General features: G+C 28.2%; 1 non-coding gene across 1 annotated transcript; it reads left to right on the top strand.

The window, feature by feature from the left end:
* Positions 1-1804: 1804 nt before the first annotated feature.
* Positions 1805-1875, top strand: Trnag-gcc (transfer RNA glycine (anticodon GCC)). Its single transcript has one exon. It is a non-coding gene; the product is annotated as a tRNA-Gly (tRNA).
* Positions 1876-5885: the final 4010 nt, after the last annotated feature.

The raw sequence follows: 5885 nt of genomic DNA, 5'->3' as shown, positions 1-5885 counted from the left end.
AAAGATGGTGGCTGGTGGGGACGAGTACACAAATCATGCAGTACAACGCTGTGTGGTTGGTGTTCAAATCCCTGCCATGCTGCCTTTTGGTTTTTTTTTTTTTTTCTAATAACTTTTTAATTATCGCCGCTCAACGTTAATTACCAATTAATAATTAAGAACGTGGCAACGTTGCATCGAAGTAAAACTAAGTTGTGTGTTACGCCTTAAAAACAAAACACTCTGTATAATTGATAATCATATAGGAGGTGTAGTTCTCAAAGAACCGTTCACTTTTGGTCTTTGACTTTTTCTTCTATTTCTAATAGTTAATGAGATATCGAGGACTGTGCGCTTAGTGACGACTCACCCTGTATTTGTTACATTTGCGTAAAATTAGCTAAGTTATTATTTAGTGCTTGGTTTTACACATTTACAGAAGTTTAATTTTATAATCTATACTTCTATACTTCTATACTTATATAATAAAGCTGAAGCTTTTGTTTATTTGAACGCGCTAATCTCAGAAACTACTGGTTCAAATTCAAAAAATCTTTTTGTGTTAGATAGTCCATGTATCATATCTACATATAAGCTATATAACATCACGCTACGATCATTAGGAGCGAAGTAGCAATGAAAAATTCGGAAAAACGGGAAAATTATGCCTCCTTTGACAGCTTCCGTTGCTTACGCTGCTTAAACGGTTAAAGTTACGTAAAAATCATGTATGACGAAATTGTTCCCCTCTAAAAGTTCTAAAGAAAAGTCCGCGACAACATATGTCTATCTTTTAAGGTCGAGTCAGTATAACCTTTTTTATGGTAATGAAATTTGTTCTAAAATAATAATGCATAATGTGTAAAATTCTCGCGTCAGTGTTTGTAACCGAACTTCTCCGAATTGGGTTGACCGATTTGTATGAAATTTTTTATGTATATTCGGTAGGTCTGAGAATAGGTTGTAAACTATTTTTTAAACCCCTAAGTGATAAGGGTAGCCCATCCTAAAAAATGCGAAAATCGAATGAACCATTCCATCAATTTTTTGGGGGCAATAAATAAATATTCTTAACAATTTACCATGCTTACAATAACTTTAAAACGTCTGCAAGACCTCAAAGTATTCATTTTTGCAACTCTTGAGTTATTCACTAAAATAAATTGACTGATCCATATATTTTTTTGAGTCACTGTAAAAGCAAATCTGAAAAATATGAATGCAATGATAAATTATGAAAATATACCGATGATATTTTCCACATTTTAGATAGGATTTATTCGGCAAAATCTTGAGATGATGTCTTCAAATTTTTGGGCTTGATAAACAGATATATTTTGATTGAAAACCTAAACCTACCATGTCAAACAGTAACTTTAAAACCTCTGCAATATTTCAAAATTCAGTTTTGCAATTCTTGATGCAATCAATAAAATAAATTGACTCAGTGATTAATTTTTTTGGGACACCCCCTATAAGCAAAACTAAAAAATATGAATGGAATGATAAATCACAAGTATAGTCTCATCCTATTTTGGACATTTTAGATAGGATTCATTTGGCAAAATTTTGGGCTGACGTCATCAATTTTTTGGAGGGAATAAGGAAATATATTTTGAATAAAAATTTATTATGCTTATCAAATGTTTAAAACATCTGCAAGATTTCAACGCATTCGGTTTTGCAGATTCAAAATTAAATTGTAGGTGAAACGAAGTTCACGGGGTCAGCTAGTCAATTATATTATAATACAAACGAAAGTTGAAAATAGCAGACAGATCAATATATTTCAATAAATGCTAGTACGAGCAGCCCATGAGTATAAGCATCGGTGGTTCAGTGGTAGAATGCTCGCCTGCCACGCGGGCGGCCCGGGTTCGATTCCCGGCCGATGCACTCCCTTTTTTTTTTCTTTTTTGCATTATTATTTATTTAAATTCATAATTTTGATTTTTTGTAACTACTCAGACTCACACAATTCACTTTAATTAAAATCCAGCCGGAAATACTACAACAACAAAATAATCGTTATCTTAACTATGAATCATAAAACGAATGACGTTTAATAATTATTACTTAAAATGCAATCTTTATGCACACTCAAGTACACAAAGTTGGTGGCTGGTGGGGACGAGTACACAAATCATGCAGTACAACGCTGTGTGGTTGGTGTTCAAATCCCTGCCATGCTGCCTTTTGTTTTTTTTTTTGTTTTTTTCTCTAATAACTTTTTAATTATCGCCGCTCAACGTCCAAGCTGGAAATCATTAATGTTTTGGAGCATTATTAATTTTGATTGATTACACTGATCGCCTTTTGGGCGAAGCACCCGTTAATTTCACGGTTTAGTAATTTAAACAATCGTCATTATAATTGTATATTGATCAAAGCGTCCATCTTGAATACACTCATTAGGAGGATTGTTCGTCTCTCCCGTGATGCCTCTAATTATTGCACATTCATTCCTAAGCGATTCCATCGCACAAACCAAACGATCCAATTAAAGACGCCAACTAAACCATTATCGGTAAAACAATCGGGCATGGGCGTCGATGGGCATTTTTACCATTTAATTAATCCTCCGCAAAAAACTGTTTAAAAAAAACTAGGAGTATTATCCGGTAAAGAGAAAAATTGAAAAATCGAGAAATTGAACAATCTAAAAATTAAACAATTTAAAAAAAACAAAAAATCTAAATCGAGAACTTGAAAAATCGAATAATCGAGAAATCAAAACATCAAGGAAAACAAAAACATTAACGGAAAATCTAGAACCTAAAAATTGAAAAATTAAAATACCTATCGAAAAATTGAAAAACGGAGAAATCGAAACATCAAAAAATGGAAAAATTGAAGAACCGAAACATTGCAAAATCCCAGAACTGAAAAATGGAAGGAAAATTGAAAAATCGAAAAAGTGAAAAAATTCAAAACTGAAATCTTGAAAAACTGAAAAATGGAAAGGAAATTGAAGAATCGGAAAAGTGAAAAAATCCAAAATTGAAACATTGAAAAATTCAGAAATGGAAAAATTGAAAAATCACAATTGAAGAAAGAATTGAAAAATCAAGAAATAGTGAAATGGAAAAATCAAAAAATCAGTTCATCGAAAAATTGAAAAATCGAAAAATTTAGAAACGTCAAAAATTGAAAACTGAAAAATAAAAAAATTTAAAAATCGTAAAACTGAAATATCGGAAAATTGAGAAATCGAAAAATGAAGAAATTCGAGAAACCGAAAATATGAAGAACGAGAAATTCAAGAATCGATAAATTGAAAAATCCCAATAGTAATATGTCAAAAAATTGAGAAATCGAAATCGAGCAAAACTGAAGTATCGTAAAGTTACTAAATTGAAAAACTGAAAATTTTTGAAAAACAAAATCGTTTCAAAAACTAAAAATTCAAAAAATCGAGAAATTGAACAATCAAAAAATCAAAACATTCAAATCCCAGTAAGTTGATAAATAGGAAAATTTAAAAAACAAAAATTTTAATAATTCAAGAATTGAACCACAAAAAAAAATCTAAGCCTGAATCATCGAGAACTCAAAACATCAAAGAAAACAGAAAATCTAAAATTTAAAAATTCGACAAATTGAAAAATCATGGAACTGAAAAATCGAAAAGTCGAGATAGTGAGAAATCTAAAAACCTAAAACTTTAAAAACTGAAAAATTAAAATATCGAAAAATTTAAAAACCGAGAAAACAATATCAAAAATTTGAAAAATTGAAGAAACGAAATACTGCAAAATTCCAAAGCTGAAATATTGAAAAACCTAAAAATGGAAGAAAAATTCAGAAATCGAAAAATTGAAAAATCACAATTGAAGAAAGAATTGAAAAATCAAGAAATAGAGAAATGGAAAAATCAAAAAATCCGTTAATCGAAAAATTGAAAAATCGAAAAATTTAGAAACGTCAAAAATTGAAAACTGAAAAATAAAAAATTTAAAAATCGTAAAACTGAAATATCGGAAAATTAAGAAATCGAAAAATGAAGAAACTCGAAAAACCGAAAATATGAAGAATCGAGAAATCCAAGAATCGATAAATTGAAAAATCCCAATAGTAATATGTCGAAAAATTGAGAAATCGAAATCGAGCAAAACTGAAGTATCGTAAAGTTACTAAATTGAAAAACTGAAAATTAAAAAAAAAAATCGTTTCAAAAACTAAAAATTCAAAAAATCGAGAAATTGGACAATCAAAAAATTAAAAAACATTCAAATCCCAGTAAGTTGATAAATAGGAAAATTTAAAAAACAAAAATTTTTAAAATCCAAGAATTGAACCACAAAAAAAATCTAAGCCTGAAAACTCAGAAAATCGAATGATCGAGAACTCAAAACATCAAAGAAAACAAAAAATCTAAAATTGAAAAATTCGACAAATTGAAAAATCATGGAACTGAAAAATCGAAAAGTCGAGATAGTGAGAAATCTAAAAACCTAAAACTTTAAAAACTGAAAAATTAAAATATCGAAAAATTTAAAAACCGAGAAAACAATATCAAAAATTTGAACAATTGAAGAAACGAAATACTGCAAATTTCCAAAGCTGAAATATTGAAAAACCTAAAAATGGAAGAAAAATTCAGAAATCGAAAAATTGAAAAATCACAATTGAAGAAAGAATTGAAAAATCAAGAAATAGAGAAATGGAAAAATCAAAAAATCCGTTAATCGAAAAATTTAGAAACGTCAAAAATCGAAAACTGAAAAATAAAAAAAATTAAAAATCGTAAAACTGCAATATCGAAAAATTAAGAAATCGAAAAATGAAGAAATTCGAAAAACCGAAAATATGAAGAATCGAGAAATTCAAGAATGGATAAATTGAAAAATCTCAATAGTAATATGTCGAAAAATTGAGAAATCGAAACCGAGCAAAACTGAAGTATCGTAAAGTTACTAAATTGAAAAACTGAAAATTTTTTAAAAACAAGATCGTTTCAAAAACTAAAAATTCAAAAAATCGAGAAATTGAACAATCAAAAAATCAAAACATTCAAATCCCAGTAAGATGATAAATAGGAAAATTTAAAAAACAAAAATTTTTAAAATCCAAGAATTGAACCACAAAAAAAATCTAAACCTGAAAACTCAAAACATCAAAGAAAACAAAAAATCTAAAATTTAAAAATTCGACAAATTGAAAAATCATGGAACTGAAAAATCGAAAAGTCGAGATAGTGAGAAATCTAAAAACCTAAAACTTTAAAAACTGGAAAATTAAAATATCGAAAAATTTAAAAACCGAGAAAACAATATCAAAAATTTGAAAAATTGAAGAAACGAAATACTGCAAAATTCCAAAGCAGAAATATTGAAAAACCTAAAAATGGAAGAAAAATTCAGAAATCGAAAAATTGAAAAATCACAATTGAAGAAAGAATTGAAAAATCAAGAAATAGAGAAATGGAAAAATCAAAAAATCCGTTAATCGAAAAATTGAAAAATCGAAAAATTTAGAAACGTCAAAAATTGAAAACTGAAAAATAAAAAATTTAAAAATCGTAAAACTGAAATATCGGAAAATTAAGGAATCGAAAAATGAAGAAATTCGAAAAACCGAAAATATGAAGAATCGAGAAATCCAAGAATCGATAAATTGAAAAATCCCAATAGTAATATGTCGAAAAATTGAGAAATCGAAATCGAGCAAAACTGAAGTATCGTAAAGTTACTAAATTGAAAAACTGAAAATTAAAAAAAAAAATCGTTTCAAAAACTAAAAATTCAAAAAATCGAGAAATTGGACAATCAAAAAATCAAAACATTCAAATCCCAGTAAGTTAATAAATAGGAAAATTTAAAAAACAAAAATTTTAAAAATCCAAGAATTGAACCACAAAAAAAATCTAAACCTGAAAACTCAAAAAATCGAATGATCGAGAACTC

The sequence above is a fragment of the Zophobas morio genome, unplaced genomic scaffold (genome assembly GCF_036711695.1).
Source record: "Zophobas morio isolate AGI-343-1 ecotype UQ-CSIRO unplaced genomic scaffold, CSIRO_AGI_Zmor_V1 ptg000020l, whole genome shotgun sequence".
Classification (NCBI taxonomy): domain Eukaryota; kingdom Metazoa; phylum Arthropoda; class Insecta; order Coleoptera; family Tenebrionidae; genus Zophobas; species Zophobas morio.
The sequence above is the reverse complement of the archived record's forward strand: the minus strand, read 5'-3'. Positions and strand labels throughout refer to the sequence as shown.